Here is a 21,381-nt window from a genome sequence, read left to right as displayed (position 1 = left end):
ATATTTATGGTTGTTAGAATTATGGTTTTCCAATTCAAAAATCTAGATATTCAACCCGCAATAGCTGTTTTAGTAAGAACAGTAAAACAGATAAAAATGACAAAGCGCTAGAAAAAAAATGGTCATTTAGAAATATGACTTAATAATTCTTTTTAAGGGTCCATAAGTCCTAAGGAGTGACTTATAAGAAGTCGGTGACACTAATAAATTAACAGGAATGATGTAGATCTTATGTTCTTTTTGATTAATTAAAAAGAAGATTCTTACGATTTCATTCATTTAGTATACAATTTTAACTCACGACGTAGGATTATTACAAATGAAAAACGGAAACCCCAATGCGATAGCAAAACTCACTTAAAAAATAAACCATCTTTTTTAAAGTTTCGAAATGAATTAATAAATAAAGAAGTGTAGAAGCAGAATTAAGTTGGAGCTGAAGTATGTTTGAAATCAGCATGTGTACTCTATTTTAGGCTTGTAATTGTAGATACATCGGTAATTTACTTGTACAACGTGTTTGAAAGTAAATTAGGTTTGAAGAATTTAGCGATTGTAATACTTTGTAGTCACTATTTTAAAAATAGCAGAAGTCATAATCTTATTTAGGACAGTTAATTAGGGATTGTCAAACTCATCGTTTAAAATTTTCACAAAGCAACTTTTACTGGATTTTTTTGAAATGTAGGTGTTAGGTTTAATCCGTACAATGCTAAGTGGTTTTTGACAAACATGAAAAATCATTAATTTTTTTTTTTCAACTTAAATCATTTCTGCAGAGCAGACATAACTCAACTAAAAGTACTGACCTCAATTCTGTGTTGGTTCATGGCATTATTTTTGCTTTCATTTACCTATATTTGGAAGGCTTAGTAAGGGGAACTGTTGTGATTATGATATTTTTAACTTGATTTTTTGACGGAAATACACGTTTTAAGGTCCTCAAAATCCAAATAACCATGACTACCAAATTAAGTGTTTGTGGTAAGCCTAGCTAAATATTAACTATGAAAGGATTTGATAATCAGATGATAAAAGATAAAAATATTTTATACACGTTGAAAATACATTTCCGAAAGTAAGAGTTGAATACAGACTAATTATACACAATTTAAAAGCCAAAAAGGAAATGGAGACTGACGGAAAATATATAAATGAAAGATCAGTTTCAACACAAGTTAAACTGCTGGGCGTAGCATGGTTTCGCCTCTAATCAATCTTTTTACATCACTGTAGTTATTAAAAGTTTGTTAAATTTACAAACAATACAATTATAGGTTCTCTCTTTTAGGAATATTAATTGTAATTTTCGTGAAAGAAAGAACCTTTAATTGTTGTAAAGCTTGTGGAAATGTACCTAGCATTACTGTGAAGTAAGCCATCGATATGAGTCATTAATTTAATAGTGTGACTGACTCCAGAAAATCATTTCAAACAAAATTATTGGTTATATAACAATTTAGCATAGAATAAATAGGTGAGAGTGGAATGTAAATTTTAGTAAGAAGTTATATATTTATATTTCTGTCACATTGTTGCAGAAGATAATTGTTAAAACTTTTTTACGAAAAATATTAAAAGTACTTTTCTGAAAACTGTTGATGTTGGAGTTAGTCTGTCAACTAAAACGCTGATCAGGAAAATTAGTGTGGGAAAACATTCCTGCTGTAAATAATGTAGAAATATCTCTTCTTGAAAGAGCTAGGATTAATTTCAACTCAGAGTTAAATGTGAAGGTTGTGTGATACATGCACCGTACCAGATTTATAATTTTCTGCCACAGCTAGATCCCTAGAATAGTGCCTTACCACTGAGCTACCAACTTCCATATATATATATATATATATATATACATAATTAAATAGAAAATATACCACCTATTAAAATAGTTTTACTTTTATTCATGAAGGTAGGACAAGGGTTGGGGTTATTACCATTAACCTTTTCTAAGATAATTAACCTAATACGTTTTAACAATATAATTTCCCTTTCAGTTAATAAGTAACCTCTTTTTTCTGTATTTAATTCTATCAATAAGCTATGTTTTCCCTCTTTATTGAATTAAAGATTGGCCTCGCTTTACTTGAAAACAAGTTTGTTCCCTCTGTTATCTAGAATGAGTCTTTAAATAATTAGCTAAGACCACTATGAAATAAGTATTAAATGACCTAAGTGGAAATCGGATCTAGACTACTTCAGTCAAATTAATACCATTTTGGAGCCTGCGGCATCGTTTTTAGATTTAATTGCTTAGGAAATTATATGGTATATTTTGACAACTTGTTCTACATTATTGTGTTATGTCTTCCGTATTTTTTATGTAGATCCTCGAACTACTCATATTGTTTTGAACTTTCACATAAACAAAAACTTACTTGAGGAAACTTTTTGTATTTTTTCGTAACAGTTTCAAAACAATAGAGTTCTGGAAATGGTCAGATTCTCCATTCAAATTGAGTGTTAGTGTTGAGTGGCTTTAGCGCACTTGCTCAGCCTCCACTGGTTTACTACCAGTGATTGCTTTAGATTTTTCACCGGTCACTGAGCATCCTGAAAACTCTACATGTGTCTTTTTTAAAAAAAATTAAATAACGACTCCGAAGAAAGTTTTAATATTTGTGTTATTTATTAATCTTATAAATGATTATGTAATTATTTGCACAATTTTTCTATTCATTCTTTTCTTTTCTTTTTTCAGATCGGATGGAATCTACATTACGCTGAATGGTAAACTGATTTTTGTTATATTATTCATATTTTATAGTACCTGTTTTCCTTTGTGTCTTTGGTAAAGTCTTATTCAAGGAGCAATATTGTATAATGTCCGGCTAATGCAAGAAATAATGTCATTTTTTAATAAAAATGAGTTGTGCTAATTTATATTATTGATGTTTATATATATATATATATATATGTATTTTGAAAAGAACTGTCTATGGTATGAACATTGGCTTTCACACACAAACAAAAAAAAAAGTTCTTTTTATTGATTTTTAAATAAATCCATGAAAGTATTATAATTTTTGTAGGCATATATATTTAAAGCTTTTTCATCGTATAATACTTAGTTTCTTTTTCATCATCAGTTCGTAATTAGTTATACACGGTTATTTAAATATAATCAGAACAATGCTCTGAAAGAAGCTTTAATTTAATCGTGCTTACTCTGAGAGGAGGGTGCAAGTTAAGCCCTCTTTTGTCTGAAGTTTCTGAAGCTGAATAAATCTAGCACTGGAAAAGTGTTCGCGTGTTCTATTCCAAAGGACGAATTTATACCAAAGCTTGGGAACTTCACAGATGACTAGCGAGTGGGACTTGATGAGGCACTACCTTGTTTTGTAGTATGCTTTTGTATTTTAGAATATGCAAACGGTATTTGTTCTTTTGTGATTTGAAATGTTTAAACGGGTTGTACGATTTTTTTTTTTTAAATACCTTCTTTATCATGTTTCTGAAATTATTATCGGATGCGTAGCTGAACCAAGTAGCTTTTATCGAGTTTGAGTTAAATCTTATTTATTTATTTTTAAAAAATATTAAGTCATACGCTCCTTCATACTTATATAAACAAAAGCATACTCCACAGAAATTTATATAATTAATTCATTCTGATTACAAATGGTTCAATACAGAACCGCAATATATATCCTATATAAAGACAAAAAAATAATGATTTGTAAAAACACAATGCATTGTAATAAATTGATTTCTTCTCTATCATTTTGCGGTTTATCATTAGTTCAGAAGTTACAAACATGATGTATTTAATAATCCTTTTTACTGAAGAATTCCGCCTCTTTTTATATAAGTGATATTATCAAAACTTTCTTCGTTTGTATAGTTGTTTACGTTGGTTTCCCAATTAAAGTACTGAAAAAAAAAACATTCTTTAATTACCTCAAAAAGATGTTGTGTAATTATTGTTTAGATAATATCAATTTTATCCAAATTAAAGTCGCAAAAAATTTTTTATTTTCTTAAAAGTCCAACGTTTCGGTCAATTCGGCCATCCTCAAGGACAATCTTTTTTTTTTTTAAATTTATTTATTAATGTTTACAACTGTACATAACATACATCAAGTAAATTTAGGAAATCATAATGGTATGATTGATATTGTGACAATAATCATATTGATATGATGAGTGATACCCATTGGTAGCACTCTAAAAACATTTTTACAATATAAGGTCTCGAGGCCGTCGTTTTTTCAGACGCCTCGGAGGATTGTCCGGAATAAAAGAGGAAGCAAGGTTAGAAACTATTGGGTTTGGGTGGTTAGGGAGTTTATAATGGAAGGAATGATATCTGGTTCAGGCTTGATCGGTGACATATGGAACATTAAGGTCTTTATGAATGATTTTATTTTTGACAAAGTAAGGAGCTTTGAGGATTTTACGAAGAATTTTGGATTGTATGGATTGGATATGAGAGGGATTCGAACCTTTAGTGGAATCCCAGTCATGTAGATCAGTCTTTTGTAATGAACTGGAAGTTTATACCGTTTGTCCATTTACAGAAAGTCTGTAATAGTCGAAATTGACGTGCAGTTTCCTGTCTTGTGTGAGGATTCCAGGTTAGTCGTTTATCCGGATGTAGTCCAAGGTAGCGGATCTGTTCGGCAGGGGTATGATCAACATTATTAAAGGAGACTGTTGGGCAGTAAGTAGGTTTACAAGGGAGGGTAAAGGTTATTTGATGGGATTTATTTTAATCCTCAAATTACCACACTCTTCTTCGAGGACGTTGATATGGGATTGGAGAGTTAGGGTTATTATTAACAGCGAGCACACATGTGTTATCAGCATACGTGGTGAGGATAGTGTTAGGATTGGTGGGGATTGATTGGTGGGAAGACGGTATAGAGGATGGGACCGACGGGACTACCTTTAGGAACAGCAGCAGACTGAGAATAGAGGGATGGATAGGAACCATTGTGGTTTACTTGGAATAATCTATCGATGAGAAGATATGTAAGAGATAGGAACTTACGGCATTTGTAAAGCAGTCTTGGGTACCAGACTCGATCAAAAGCCTGTTCTACATCCAAAAAAATCCCGCGAAGTACATTGCGCGCTCTAATGAAGACGAGACAACGTCCACCACACGATGCCATTGCTGGATAGTGGAGTGGGATGTTCTGAATCCTGATCACGGATTATATGATCTGAATCTTAGATGGGGTATCGGCGTTGTAAAATGAGCGTTTCGAGGATTTTGCTAAGGATTTGTAATTGGTAGAGAGATATGACGGTAGGAGAATAGGTATTCTGGCGGCTTGTTGGGCTTCATTGTTTTGTCTTCATTCGAATGTTTAAGTCCAGCTTAGTTTCCAGGTCACATTTAAATTTGTCCCTCTCAACTCTTCCTGTTATGAATGACGGAGCGGAGGGCTTAGGTACAAAGCTTGAATGTAAAAAAAGCAGAACTCGAATTTGATCTGATAAAAGGTCGTCCAGGGATTTAACAATGGCTTGAGAGGGAGAAATCTGAAAGGTCATAAATTTGTCAAGAATATCAGGGCGCTTTTTGAGAGATGCAGGCCTATAGACGGATTTTTAGGAGAGAGAATGGAATAGCTATTGGAGGTGGAAACACGGGATAGGATGTTACCACGGAAGTTTGATGAACAGCATTTCCGTCGTTGGTACTTAGCATTAGTCTCCCCCAGTAATGAATCGCGGTCCGAGAGTTCGGAATAAGGAATCAAGGAAGTTATAAGAAAAGTTATTACCAGAAGATATAAATCTGAAAAAAACATGGATACGGCGTTTTGAAATGATAACCGAGGTTGATTGAATAGCATCAGTTGGAATGGGGAAATGGGATAAGGATACAAGAACCAGCATGGGGAGTGTTGTCTGGGTGGTCTGATCTGTAAGTTGTCTAGTCTCGTATGTAAAAGTGCTTTCATTATCTGAAATGAGATTCAGTCAGTAGGGTTATGTCAATGTGGTTATCATGTAGGAATAGTTAGCTAGGGGTTTTATGCTCATCGTGGGGAATTGAGCGGGATTTCGGATTGGATTCATGTGAGAAGGTTAATGAGGGGTTTGATGGTCTATTGATGATCTTTCAGGAAGGATGTGAAGATAGAAGTTATATCCATTGCATTTTGGTAATGAGGATATGGATAAGGAGCATGGGATGGAAAGTTTATGTGACTAGAGCTGGACGAGATAGAACTGGAAGTGTAGATGATATAGATGATGGAGAGGATTTTGTTCACGTTGAGGTTGAGGCTGGGGATGAGAGGTTAGGGGCTTAAGTTGAGAAGTCCTGGTTGAGTCTTGAGATCTATCTTGGGTTTTTGAAGCTGCGATTTGGTGACATCACCTGATGTCTTCAAATTTCGGAAAATTTCCAAATTTTGAGTTTCAGGCGGCAGGGGTACGAGTTTGTTCCGAGTCTTTTGATGCAATGAAGTGTGATCAAACCTTTTGGACAATTTTATAGACTTCACAGCATCTGTAGCTTGCTGGGTGGTCTTTTTGGCTGAGATCACATTTTGCCGGTTCATCCCGAGGTTTCTGGTAGGTTTCAGTCGCCTGATTTTTATATCCCCCTCCCTTGCTATTTCTGGCATACGGGGTGCGAGAGCAGTGGGGTAGTGCGCTGGGGTTTGCGCATGCCACTGCTCCCAAAGATCACCAATTTTTTTTTTATTCTTTTATTAATTATTCAATTATTATTATTTTTTTTTACTGTGGTGCAGGCCAGCGCTAGGTTTAGCGCCTTACTGATGGAGCTGCACTTATTCTACTGCATCCGTCAGGATGTCTCCTGCAGTTACCAGGCTGGTCGCCGATGTTGTTCGATCAAGCCATTCTCATCATGAAATGACTGGGGCCCACCACCTCCTTCCACCCGTAAATGAACTCCCTGAAGAAGGGATAATACTCTTCTTCCATCAACCAGGGAAAGTCCGACTCGGCGAGGGCGTAAATCCCGGTCTTTCTCGACAGGTTGGCTCGGAGTCCTTCCATGGCAGAGCTATCTATTATTACGTGCTCTGCTGTTTCAGGAACTCCGCACGTTGGGCACCGGGGGTCGATGTTATTGCCAAAGCTCTGCAGCTTTCCCCGAAACCCCCCGTGCCCTGTTAGGATCTGTGAGACCCATTTAGCCTTCAATCCAGAAAGGACGGTAGGGAAGAGTTTTCTCAAAGTAGCGCCCTTCTGGCTTGATACCCACCGTCCATTCCACTCCTGTATTGAGTCCTCTCGCAGTATTTTCTTCCATAAGTTTGGAGTCTCGCTGATCCTCTCTATTTCCGCGCTTCTATTCCCTGCCTCTTAACTTCATATTTAAGGACATTCTCCCTGAGGATGAGGTCCAGGGGCATCGCTCCGGCCAGCACCTGCACCGCCTCATGTGACACCGTCCTGTATGTCTTCGTGACCCTCAGCAGAGCCAGTCTCTGTATGGTGGCCAGTCTTCTCTTCTTTGTCTGCGTGAGGGTTCGGCTCCACGCAGGGGATGCGTACCTGAGAATTCCCAAGATCACACCTTTATATATGGTATCGTTGTATACGATCACGTCACACCTTTATATATGGTATCGTATCTGAGACCCCAAAATGCACTACTTAATCCATTGAGTGGCAGGGTCACGCTGTCCTTTAGATACACCAGGTGAGAAGTGGCATCGAATCTTCTTCTTATCCTCACACCAAGATATGTCACCTCCTCACCCGGTCTCATCCTCTCTCCTTGGATATCCAGGGTGATAAGACGAGCCCTGTCTTGGATGCTGCCATACTCAACTTCCTCATCACGCACCACTCTCCTACGAGACTGGCACACCTCTCCGCTTCTGTCTTTAGTCTGGATCTGCTGTTCTTGGCCTCGATGACTGCCAGGTTGTCTATGTAAGCCTTGTCCTCTAGTTCCCCCAGCAACTCATCGAATATTAGCTTCCACAGAGCTGTTCCTCCGAACCCTGCGGACATCCTCTTTCGATTTTTAACTCTTGTTTTAACTGGTAGCAGTGAAAGTCATAGTTTTTTTGGGGTCAAATAATTAACAAGAATTTTATAGTGTTCTTCAGTAGAGAGAAAAAAAATATATAGTCTTTGGATTCGAACTCTATGGAGATTGAAGTATTGGCCGTGAAATATATGAAATGGGCCGTGAAAGATAGTCTTAAGATAAGACCCCCTATCACTAGTAATTAAATAGCAATTATTATTTGGTAATTTCTAATTGTCAATCTACTATATTAGTGTATAAAAATGTTCAGCTGTCTATAAACTTAACGCTATTTGAAGCCTGAGAGCTAGATTTGAGCTATAAACCATATGACTCAGTAACAATTGCAGTAGCCTGCGAACTGCACTTGCGGGCATGACACATGAGACAATAATAACTTGTCTCAAGAAAGTGAAATGATTACACATAATGTTGTGTCTCTATTAATCTCTTGAAAAAAGAGAATTTTACAAAAAATTCAATTTTACGGTTTGATTAATATTATATGACCAAAAGTTTTGAAGAAACTTACCCGGAGTATACATTTTATGCTTGAAGGTCCAGAAATCATCATCTTGTTTGGCTGAATCTTTTTCCAATTTTATTTACTTGAAATAAGTGATAGTCCCTAATTATTAGTATTCATTTATATTTATATTCTTTCAGTTTATATCTTCTTTATATAAATTTCTATGTATATTCTTACCATACTTTACAGTGTTTGTGTTTTTTTTTTCATTTAGCCCTGATGATCCCTGCAAAGTGGGGCAAGACGTTGATTACTAATAAATAGTTGTTTCTACTATTTTTTATACCTTTTTATTGAACCTGGACTATCTTCGTACAATTGGACATCTAAAAGGTTAAATTTTAGGTTACGTTATCCTTAATAAATGTTTTTGTTAAGTTTTAGTTAGTCATATCTTTTTAAACACTTGCCGGGCAGTGTGTTCCAATAGAAGATCCCCAGAGGCTAAAATTTCAAAATAAAAGGGAATTTTCAATGTGTAGCAATTTCCTTGTATATCAGAAAAGATCAGACACACAAAAAGTGTGTAACGCATCTAATAATGTAAAAACTGACTTATGTTTAATATAATATAAATAAACAATTTTGTTCCTGTTTTATAGTCAACTAAAGCTTGAGTCAAGTTCAAACTTTATATTCATTATTATTTTATACCTAGCAGAATTTTTCCCTTTTGTGAAAAGAGAAAAAAAAATGGAATATTGTCGATTGCCTGTTATTTTTATCATTTCATCGCACGTCTCCTTGTCACTGATATATCTGAACTCCATAAGTTGAAACATCCATTTCAAAAAGGAAATTTAAAAGTATTTGAATAGAGTTTTCAGGGAAGGAAGTCAATTATCTTCAGTTCCTCTGGCCCTAACGTTTTTCCTTTATTTACTACTGGTTACATATTCACCAAACAGAACATTCTTGTTTTCCCATTGGTTTGTAAGGTTATTCGGTCTGCTTTTGCTTTTATCATGTTAATTATTTTTTATAGGTATATCTTGGAATAAGTCTAAAAGCTATGTAACATTAGTATTTTGCCGGGCAGTGTGTTCCAATACAAGGTCCCAGAGGCTAAAATTTCAAAATAAAAGGGAATTTTCAATGTGTTGCAATTTCCTTGTATATCAGAAAAGATTATCTTCACCGATATCTTTATATACCACCAACAATAGATAGAGAATTTCGGCCAGTTATATTAAGAGCGACTGTTAAGAGTCAGTTGTGCAAATATTAGCTATAGTTAAAAGTAATTGCTGAAACTGCCATGGATACGACCCTTATTCATGAATGAATCATTGATGAATAAATATCTTCTCCGTGACAATGTTGGTTATTAGTTGCAACTATAGCTTTTTTTGCCCTACTCTGTTAGAGTACACCTACGCTGAGCAACCAATAAAATTAAATATCTCTCCTTGTAACGTATTAATTCCTCTCCTTATTGAGTTATTTTAGTTGTTAGTTTGCCATTTACATTCTCATAGGCTTGACTGTAAAGCATTTGAATCGCATTCTGTTGAGGGCAGGAAATTAGTTTTGTTTTATGTTAGTCGTTGTCAGAAAACCCTCCTCAGGTATAGTTAAGGTCTTCTAAGTAGGTACATGACTCTTTATTAGATTACAAAGGGAGTTCTGAATAAGTGAGGGAATGTGTTCAACTGTTAGTGATGAATCAATGTGTCTTTACCGAGAACTGACCTCCAAAACCTTTAAGGCTTTCAATTTTTTTATCAAGTTAAAAGTATCTTAGTTTTGAACTTGGATCTATGGATCACTGGGGCTGAAAATTGAGTGTGGTTCTGAACACCTTTTTCTTTCTTTGTTGTTTGTTTATCCGTCTAAAAGTGTATTTCTGCGCCAAAGTATGAAGCTGATCTTCGAGATCCAACAGTCATTACTGTCAAAAAGGTCTTCCTGACAAACCCTTTGGGGTGGGGTGCTCCAGCACTTTGTGGTGACCTCACTAGGCATACTTTTAAAAAGTTTTCTCATAGCCCTACTCTAATTAAATTCCATTCCATGCATTGTTCCGAGTCGCCTTAAATGTCTTTTTACTTTTTAATCGTATTGTGTATAAAGTTTCAAACTGCATGGACATAGGTTTTCTCCCTATTTAATTTTTACGGTTCGACAGTCGATAGATTTTCTGTGTAATTACTTCCAACGATTATGTGATTTTTCTATTCCATTACAATAATACCACCTACTAAGCTCTGTTTGTCTTTGAAAGTTTCAAGTATCTAGAGTTTATTCAGACTGAATAACGAAATTGAAGGTAAATAGAAGAATAATCCAATTGTTACTTTTCAAATTCGTAAGGTAACCGCTTGCATTACTGGAATATGTATATCAACGCCTTATGGTTTTGAAAATTAAAATATTTTGCTGATTGAGAATACCGAAGAGAGCGAAGTTTGTAGTGCAGAATTGCGGTAAATGTGTCCGCTATATATAATTAAAATAAAAACATTTTGAAATGGACTCGTAAAGATTTTAGGTTGGAAGTTAAAGAAATGTCTGAAATGTTCTACACCTTAGCTTACGTCTTAGTGGCAGATCAAGACGTAAATGGGAGATTTGAATTAGTTCTGGTTTGATGGGTTTTTGCTGAGGTGTACTATGTGGATATATACTGGTAATTAATTCGAAAATTCACGGTTAACTCTTGATTCAACCTGTAAATATAAGAAAAAAAAAAGAACTCTACATCAAGTGAACTAATTTTTTCCAGGACGGAGATTAACTGTTCCGTTCCCAGATTATCATAAATTTGGTCCAATTCCCTTACCATGTTAATAAAAATAATCTTTTAAATCATTAAAATGCTTGGTATCGTAAATTTGTTTGCAATTGATTGCCAAAAATATGATGGCTTATAAGACTTACTGTTTCTTTTATTACCCGTTTAACGTATTAGAAAAATAAGTAATACTCATCGAGCTACATTATAAATAGCTTTTAATATAAGTACACCGATTGAGAAAATGACATTCTGAATGTTCTCCTACAGCGTTATACATATATGCTTCAAAATATTCGTACGACAAAGACTAATATTGACAGAGACTGATAACATAACTAAGTGTATTGACATGGGCGTAGATAGGCATCTCATAGTACTCAATTCTTCCTCCTCCCTTTAAAACAATTTTTTGATAAAGGTATATTTACAAGTAAATAAAGGAAGTAAAAACAACTTATAATTTTATTATATAAAAAATTGTCAGATGCCTTAACATAATACTGAGTTTTACAATTAAACTTTGATTAAAATTAAATGTTTCTTAACTTTTACTCTTGGTTTGTGTCCGATGTGTTAATACTTCCGGGTTTTGTCCTCTTCCCTGAACATTGAGTTTAAGGTATCTTTAGAAGATCAGACCATCCCAGATAAATTAGGAGCTCTGTCCACATGATCACAGAGAGTATCGTGTAAAGCGGTTTTCCAAACTGGATGTGGACGCTATGGAAATTGGTTCTCTTCCAGCTTTTACTCACTACCAGATTTATCTGGTCTGGTACGATCGTCTAAAGGCACCTTTCGTATTAGCTGTGCTTAGAACGAAATCACCTAACATTTTCATAGTTATCTTGTAAATATTCTCTCACATGCTCATACCACCTGCTATGGCAATAGACATGAACTTTATATTAGCTTTCAAATCATTTTCTGTTTCCTTTTTCCCAGGCAATTAAGCTCAACTTAGTCAGGAACGTCACGGCCTTATTTTGTTTTTGGATATTGAATATGCTTCATTATGCGTTACTTTTCATAACATTACGAGCAATAAACTTAATAATAACTTAGGGAATTATTTATCGGCTTACAATCTTTATTATTTATTTTTATTTTTTTTTGTTATTCTGAATTCATCGTAGATCAACGATTCCCAAACTATTTTTAGCACCCCTGTCGAGCTAAATAATATAAAAATCTCACGATATTTATAATTAGATTCATTTGACGTAGTAATGTAAAGTAAATGCTGGAATGCAATGTATATTTTCTTTTCTTTTATTTTTTTGTAATATTTTGAGAATGTGGCATTCACATGCGACACCTTCGGCATACACTTGGTTTATCCCAAGGTACTGATGCACCCACTTTAGGACCGATTTAGTATATAACTATTCAGTCATTTGTTTCATAGTGCTTTTATTTTATTTAAAAATATATTTCGAAATGAGTCAGATGGCTGTTGATTTCCACGTACTTTCAAATAGTCGCCGACTGAACTGAACTGGTTAGAACTTTTTCCGACCAATAACTCATTTTTGCTCTGAGATGGGTATAGTTAGTGTTTAATTTTACTGCTTTAATTGAATTATCGAATTTATCATTTAAACTATTATTTTTTCCACACAAAATAATGTTTTATTTATTATAGACGTCGTGTGGATCTTTATGTTGATTGGTCCAACAAATATTATATTGAGAGAAGATAGGTGACCACATGAAGTAGATAGTATAAAGATAGTCCAGGTGACGGTCAATAAAGGTAAAAAATAGAAAATGAAACTAATTTTAACCAACGTTTCGCCCCAATTTGTAGAGCTTCTTCAGAACTAAATTAAAAGAAGATATAAACAATGAATGATGTGACAAGCAAATTTAAATAAATACACAAAGAGAATAAAAAGTTATACAAAAATATTTTTTAAAAACTAATTACTTATACAACTTTTTTTAAAAAATATTTTTGTATAATGTTTTGTTTGCTATTTTTTATCTTTATTGAACGCCACTCGGAAAATCTTCCTAAAAAATATTATAGTTTACAGCTTAAAATAAATTGGAGGAGAGGAATTAATTGATGGATAGGGGAGGGTATCCTGAGTCTATTAGATGTTATTTAAACGATTAAATATGATTATACTGAAACTTTTCTTACTAACAATTTATAATCATTAGCTATTTAATGTAACGAATTGTTATAGATGGAACCCTCAGCCTGTGACTCATTGAACTTTATTGAATGATGGATGAGGCATTCTCCGTTATCCAGGCATCTTCACTGTTGCCAGGAAATATTTTTTAAAAAATAATTTATCATTCGTCTACTTAATGATCTTTCTTATTAACCGCGGCATTAGCGTGTCCTCCAGTCGGAGTGATATCGGAGACAAGTTGGCTTAGTCCCAAAGCTATCTGGGCTTTAGCAAGCTTAGCTTCTTTATTGCCCAGCCCTAATTCATCTACCAATTCAAGGGGCGTAGTCCTTGGGCAGGTACCCCCCTTCCATCGTTGGCTCTTTGCCATCCACCGTTATTTTATTTTTTTATTTTCATTTTATTCCTCTTGTAGTTGCCTTATCATTCTTCATATCAGTTCAGGCTATTTCCATTCCTGCCACCATTACCGAGATAATGTTCCACTGAATTCAAGTTATCACTTATTTAATATTCTAGGTGGTATCAAAGTTCTTGCATGTAAAGTTTGTGCTAAGTCCTTCAAAATAGAATCGATATTTGTTTAAATATTATCCAGTTGTTAGTGTTTTAATATTAATTGTTATAACTAATAATTCAAAGGAGGTGATAACTGGATATGTTTGATCGTTATTTTTATAATAACATTCAGTTCTAAAATTGTTTGTCACCCTGTGTCCCGCTCGGCCAAATGGAAACAATCTGGTGCTTGATCGTATGGATTTAGCCTTTTTATTCTATTTTTTAATTATTTAAGGCACCAACCACGTATGGGTCATTATTGCCTTAATTTCCTAACTAGCGAAGGCTATATTTGTAATTAAAAACTTTTGGGCTGTACCCCTACTCGGAGAAAAGGGTCCGGATTCATTGCTACGATTATATTGAAATAGGAAACTATTACAACATGGGGACCTGAGGTAAAATATGATTAAACTTTATGGTAGAGCTTGGAATGATGTAGAAACTCAAAAATTCTATCTATGCTGTTTGTTATCCTGCAAGATGAAATGGAGATCATCTGGTACATCATATAAATATTTGAGGGAGTTTTATATTCGGCATTCAGTCAAAATGTGTTTACCTGTAAGTTCTGTTCCGCAAGTTTGGCATAACGGTGGAGGATCGCGGGCCATGAGGTAACCGTGGGTCAGGCGCGTATGACCTATTCAAAGGCGCGTCAAAATCACCTCCTCTTTGCGCAAATTTCTAGTTGTTGATATCCAAGGGGAGACGTCGCTTCTGATTTACCTTAATTTGTTATAGGAAACATTTTCCCACATTTGTCTCCATTTCAGTTTAATCCTCTGCTTAATGATGGCAATGAAATCATTTACAGGCACTTCGCGATATGGACTTCCTACAGATATCGCCACTTTCGCCCTATCCGCTATTCCGCTGTGTCCAGGGACCCAGACGAAAAACACTGAAATACCGTTTCGGGTGGCGGACTGTAATGAGTAATATATGTTTTGGTTTAGTGGGCTAGTTTAAAAAATATTCTTAAGTAGGATAGCCAAAGAGTCTGTAGAGGTGACCAGTTTTTGTAAATTAAGTAATTTTTGGAGCTCTCAATATAATTGAAGTCGGCGTCACCTAATTTGTCTTGCAGTTTAAGAAACGATCTAGGATTTATCGATTGTATGGAGTTATCCTGTTGTTTGTTAAGAAAGAACAGTTATTAGTTAAGGAAAAAAATAATTTTATCACAATTTGACTGCGGTTGATGACACATTCTCATCAAGTCTTGTGCTTGAATTGTCCCAAACCGTGTTTAGAACTGTCATGGCTTCTTCCGCTACGATCGTTCAGGTTTGTGTCACCTTTAAGGATTTACTTATGTATTCTTTTATTTTGCACACTTCCAATAACATTTATTTTTACATGTTAAAGAGGTTTTTTTTTTTTTTTTTAAAAACTTTGTTTATTCGATAAAAATTTTATTTGTTTACATTGTATTGAATTATTTCACCTTGTTTAAACGTTTTATAGAAAATTTTGCAAAATACAATAACTTTCTAGAGTCATGATTAAACATTCTTGTTTCAACTGAATTCAATGGCATGCGCGGGTGAAGACATTATCTCGTCATGGTTAAAAACATGTATTGAAACTTCATTTGAATATATATTACATTTCATGCATTATGTAATCTTTACTTAATTTAAAAAAAAAAAAATTTCGAAATAAATAATAAAATAAAGATTTATTGTACCCTCTAAAAGGGTTATTCGAAAAAAAGCCGATTAAAATTAATCATATATTTTTAAGGAGTAAGTTTATCTGAAATAATGTTTTGTCTTTTGATTTTTCTGCTATTAAATTTTAGTAATTTGTAAATCCTTTCTAAATTTAATACCTATATTTTAACAGTGACCTAATTGGTTGAAGTGTTCGAATATAACATAAAACATTTTAGCAGCATTTCAATTTTTAACGAACTTCGTTGCTGTTGCAAAGAGAAAAGGGACAAAACCGGGTACAATCGAAAGTTAAACACCAGAAAGTAACGTTTACTCTACCGCAAACGTAGTAAATGTTTGTGAAAAGGACAAGAATAAGGTGGAAGAGATTGTAAGTGGGATTTACTGGTCCTGCTGTTGACAGGGGGAATCCTTTGTCCTAGTGCGGATGATTTGTGACCGATTTCCTCTTTCACACCTCTATTGTCTTCAGGGGGCGGTACCTGGCCATACTGCCTCTGTACAGGAGCCCCTGCAATATCTGTCAGCTATTTCATTAGTACAATATCTGAGGCTTCTGCTGCTCAACAACAACAGACCGGCAATTGTTTTGTATTTCACTTATTGTTATTGGAATAATAATTTGTTTTAATGCTTAATTATAATATTTATTAATTCATATTCTCGCTGTTGGAGGATTTATTGACAAGAGAACCTAAAATTCTTCTTTCTTTTTTTTTTCTTTTTATTTAGTTAATGGTATTTACAACTAAAGAACATAATGGAGTGATATAGGCATGTAGAGAAACTACTCATTGTTAGCACTCTAATAATATTTCTACATTAGTAGATCTCGTGGCCATCTTCTTTTCAGGTGCCTTGGAAAATTGTCAGGAATGGAAGAAGAAGCAAGGCTAGAAATTAATTGGTTTGTGTGGTTTCGTATTAAAAAAGTATGAAACGAGACTTTTTAACGGCCTAACCTCTTTTAATAGTTTTAATTAATTTAAAGTATTAAAACAAGTAAGTATTTTAGCAAATATTGAGCTCCCGTACAGTTGAAATAATATATAGGCTGTTTGTTGGTTCAGTTAAAGATTAATAATTATGAAGATATAGCTCCTCATGAAATATGAGAGATGATGTTTGGGTAAACGGTAAACATAAAAAGCACATTAGATAATTGCTTACTATTTGATTTTTTCGACGTTATGGTGTTTTTGGCCTAAAAGAACTACATGTGTGAACTTTGATAAAACTAATATAGAATACATTAATGTCCTCTTAAATTCAATAGTAGTAATATCAAAAGATACTAAGAAAAATAACTGAAGTTTAAAAAAAAACAGAAACATAAATAAGTAAAGTAATGAAAGATATAATAGTTGCATTAATAGCCGATTCATAAAATGACAGAGAATATAAAAAACATATATATCAAAGGTCAAAGATAAAATCAGAGAAATAATATATTAGAGTTTTCCTAGAAGAAAAAGAGTTAAAGAGTTGATGGATCCTTATTTTAATGGTGACATGTTTTATTGAATGAATTAATTTTATTTTAATAATAAACATTTTATGATTATTCATGATAAATACTTGTATTTATTTAAATAAATAAGGAAACAAAATATTTTAATAAGTAAATTTTGTCTATTTTATACATTTATACATTACTAGATTAACAAAAAAAGGTCACCGAGTACAATATAGCTTGATTGTTGTTTTTTTATATTTTGTTTAAACGGATATACAGAACGAACCGTGGTTGAAATATAGGTGTATTCAGAAAGTGGGTTTTCCCATTTTTTCGGAAGTAGTAGATGAAATTTGTTAAAAAGAAAATTATTGCACCATCTATACAGTAGTCCCCAACATTCCTCTAAATTTGCCTGAGATTCATTTGTTAATAACATAACACGTTATGTCTTTAAATATTAGTCATCATACTTATAACTCATGTCTTTAAATATTGTACCGTCATTTTATAAGGTTAAGTCCTATCTATCTATCCATCCGTGGCACTACAGCCCAGTCTGGACTCTGGACTCCTCAATGAGCCTTCATTGGCTCGGTCTTGTGTGGCCGCTCTCCAGTTGCGGATGCTCAGAAGTTCTCTGGAATCCCTGATGACGGCATCCTCAGCCTTGGCCTGCTTCTTCCTCTGGTCCGATGCAGCCTACAGTCCAGCGACCTCCTCGGGATCTCAACCTCTGGCATCCTGACGACATGGCCAGCCCAGCGCACCCCCCAGCCTTAAGTGCCGCATCACATGTACCTCACCGAACAGCTCGTAGACCTCCCTATTAGTTCGCCTCCTCCAATTCTCGGCAACCTTGACACAGCCAAATATTCGGCTCAGAGTTCTTCTTTTGTGAAGATCAAAATCTCCTATTCTTCAGCACTTGTCAGGGTCCAGGCTTCCGATTCGTGAGTGAGGACAGGCCGCATTAGTGTCTTGTAGAGCTGGCATTTTGTGTGGCGAGTGACAGCTCGATTCCTCAAGTGCTTCCTGAGTTTAAAGTAGCACCTGTTGGCCTTCATAAGACGCTGGCTTATTTCCAGGGTGATCCTGTTATCGCTGTTGACTACTGAGCCTAAATAGGTGAACTGGTCAACACATTCAAACGTAAATGGACCCACCTTCACCTCCCCGCCAACAGCAGCCACTATACCAGGTCCAGCTCGCATGTATTTAGTTTTTCCCTGGTTAACCGTCATGCTCATTGGTTGAGAAATGCCTCCATCAGCGCCTGAATGATTGTTCCTGAGGTTTGTATTCCGGAATCCCTAATTACCTTTTCGAGGGCCAGATTAAACAATAGACAGACGAGGCCATCGCCCAGCCTCACCCCCCTCCTGGACTCAAATTCTAGTGAGGGGTCTCCCTGGATCCGTACTGAACATTTCACCTCATCCATTGTGATTCTTATTAGGTGCACCAGTCTGAGAGGTATCCCAAGACTGTACAGCGCTTCATATAGCTTGGAACTTTTAATGCTGTCGTAGGCACTCTTGAAATCGAAAGACTGATGGTGTGTTGTCATATTGTACTCCATGGATTTCTCCAAAATAGCCCTCCATGGTTATGTCCGCTAACGTAAAGATAAAGTTTTAAATATTTAAGCACATCTATTACCGTTATGATGAGATATTAATCGATATATATTTATTTATTTTTTACAAAAATTTTAACTTATAACTGGATTTTTATTATTATTATTGTTTTAATTTTAGTCAAAACTATATAATCTTAAAGGCTGTAATTAGCTTAAAGGCATTTCAATGTTGGTTTTAAACAATTAAAAAATTAGGTCGAATTTTACATATTAACATAAAATCTGCAGTCGTCTTATATAGTAAAAGAGCCGGGAAGAAAAAAGGGAGTTATCTCACCCCAATTTTTTATTACTTTAATGAAAACTATGTGTAATTACTAGTCAAAACTGATGAGTCTGCCAAGTATAGGTAGGAGAATAAAAAATGGCGGCTGTTTCAAAACCTTCAAAAACACTAATTTTTCATTCGGAGCTGTATATCTTAAAAACTACCAACAACACTAGAAAACCTAAGTGCACATTATTGAAAGAAGAGTAAATTTGCTGAAATATTAGCCCTAAAAGAGCTATTTACGTCCAATTGTTCTTGAGATATAACTTTTTAAAAAGCAACATTTCTTAAGAATCTACTGAAATATTAGTAGTAATTCAATTTTTTTTTTTTGAGAAATCTATATCTCGGGAACTATTTGACGTACAGATGTCTCACATTAAAGCTAGAATAACGCACTATAAAGTAGTTAATGACCTTTATCTTAGTAGGAATAGTATTTTTCATGATATTTCCTAAAATAAATTGGGACAATAAGTTGGATTTCTGAAAAACTTCATTTCAGAAACCATAGGACGTACAAATGTCTGCCAGCGCTCAAATTAAAGCTAGTTAATTAATAATTATGAGAGATAGTTGACCGTGGATGATGAACGAGGAGAAGATGGTTGGGGGTGCGGTCTATGAAAAACAGGTTTAAAGCTAGTTAAATCTACTATAAAATATTTAATAATGTTTATCTTTGTAGGACTAGTAGTTTTTATGATATTTTACAAAATAAACTCACAAAATATTAATTTCTAGTGATTCGTATAAAATGTTGGACTTTTGAAAAAATATATCTCTAGATCCATAAGACGTACATATGTTTACCAACACTCAAAATAAAGGTAATTTTACTTACTATAAAGTAGTTTATGAAACTTATCTTCGTAAGGGTAGTAGTTTTTATGATATTCACATATGAATATAAATTTGGCAAATAAACATTTGTTCGAACAACTATAAATCAATTTATATTAGCAAATTTTATGAAAACTATTACTCCTACAAAGATAAACATCATAAACTAATTTATATCTTATTAAACTAGCTTTAATTTGAGTGCTAATGAGTGTTTTTGTGCTCCCATACAACATTTTTATGAAATTTTGCTTTTTAAAAAGCTATATCTCGAGAACTATTTAACGTAAATAACTCTTTTAGGGCTCATATTTTAGCAAACTTGCTCATCTTTAAATGACGTTCTCTTAGGTTTTCTTGGGTTGTTCCTACTTTTTAAGATATAGAGCTCCGAATGAAAAATTAAATTTTTTTATCGCTTTCAAACAGGCGCCATTTTTTATTCTCCCTACCTATACTTGGCAGACTCATCAATTTTGACTAGTAATTATACATGGTTTTCATTAAAGTAATCAAAAATTGGGATGAGATAACTGCCTTTTTTTCTCCTCTTGGGCTCTTGTACTAATACTAACAATCTAAACAATAACTAAAATAATCCATTCTATTATTTAGATTTTTTTAAAACATAAATAATCGAAAGGAGAGCTGACCCTTTTTGTGGATGGCTTTCGGTACTCTGAGTTTATCTGAACTAAAATCAGATGAAGGGCCTAATTCGTTAATCAGGGTGAAGGGACTGTTTCTAATTCACCCTCCCTTTGGATGTATTTACTTTATAGCCCTTAATTAGATGTTACAAGTAATTGGAGGTCTCCTGCCTGTCATGATGGTCAGAGAGGCGGGGAGCTTATAGACTTTGCTCAAAATCAGATATTCCATTACGAGTAATTCTTGTCCATAATTGATTATTGACAACATGGTATTAAGTAATTGTGACAGTAACAATACTACTCTCATCGATTTATTTTTTCCAATGATTTTTAATTTTCAGTTGTATTACCTTACTCCAATCTCATTTCTAATATATCGCTTAGAGAAATATTTTTTCTCTGTGGACCCTTGATAGGTTACAAAACTTTCACAGCAGCCTTGCCCATTTAAAAAAAAAATAATCGCCATAGTTCAAGCATTTAAAAGAAAATATATAATGAAAAACAGTGAAAATTAAATGCTGCAACATCTATTGATATGTAACATCTCCAAGATTTTATAATACTTACTTTAAGTATTATACTTTTAACAACCATCAATTTGATAATGTATCAAATATTTTCAAATTATGTATTCATTCCTAAGCATGTATTCTATCGAAATATTACATTTCATATGACGGATTTATTATTTTTTAAGTTAAGTTAAGGTCAACGAATGAGTGACACTAGATGCATTTTTTATTATTTCCTTTTTGTATGGTAATTTGAGTTAATTTTAGCCTATAATCAATTGATTTAGAATTATAGCTCCTATATTTGTTTTCTTTAAGTGTATTTGCAAATGTAGACAAACAAATGAGCTTTATTTTTAAAAAAAATTAGCTAGGC

At 34.1% G+C, this 21,381-nt stretch overlaps 1 protein-coding gene across 2 annotated transcripts in view; it reads left to right on the top strand.

Moving 5' to 3' along the window:
• The window catches only part of LOC106683743 (N-deacetylase and N-sulfotransferase sfl), a gene marked incomplete at its 3' end in the record, with an annotated part of 703,925 nt that overhangs the window by 23,147 nt on the left and 659,397 nt on the right, over positions 1 to 21,381 (top strand). For both annotated transcript variants that reach the window (XM_067044629.1, XM_067044627.1), the window contains 1 exon segment: positions 2,699 to 2,727.

This window comes from Halyomorpha halys, unplaced genomic scaffold (genome assembly GCF_000696795.3).
Source record: "Halyomorpha halys isolate HHAL.00 unplaced genomic scaffold, Hhal_1.1 Scaffold511.1, whole genome shotgun sequence".
In the NCBI taxonomy this organism is placed as follows: Eukaryota; Metazoa; Arthropoda; class Insecta; order Hemiptera; family Pentatomidae; genus Halyomorpha; species Halyomorpha halys.
The sequence above is the reverse complement of the archived record's forward strand: the minus strand, read 5'-3'. Positions and strand labels throughout refer to the sequence as shown.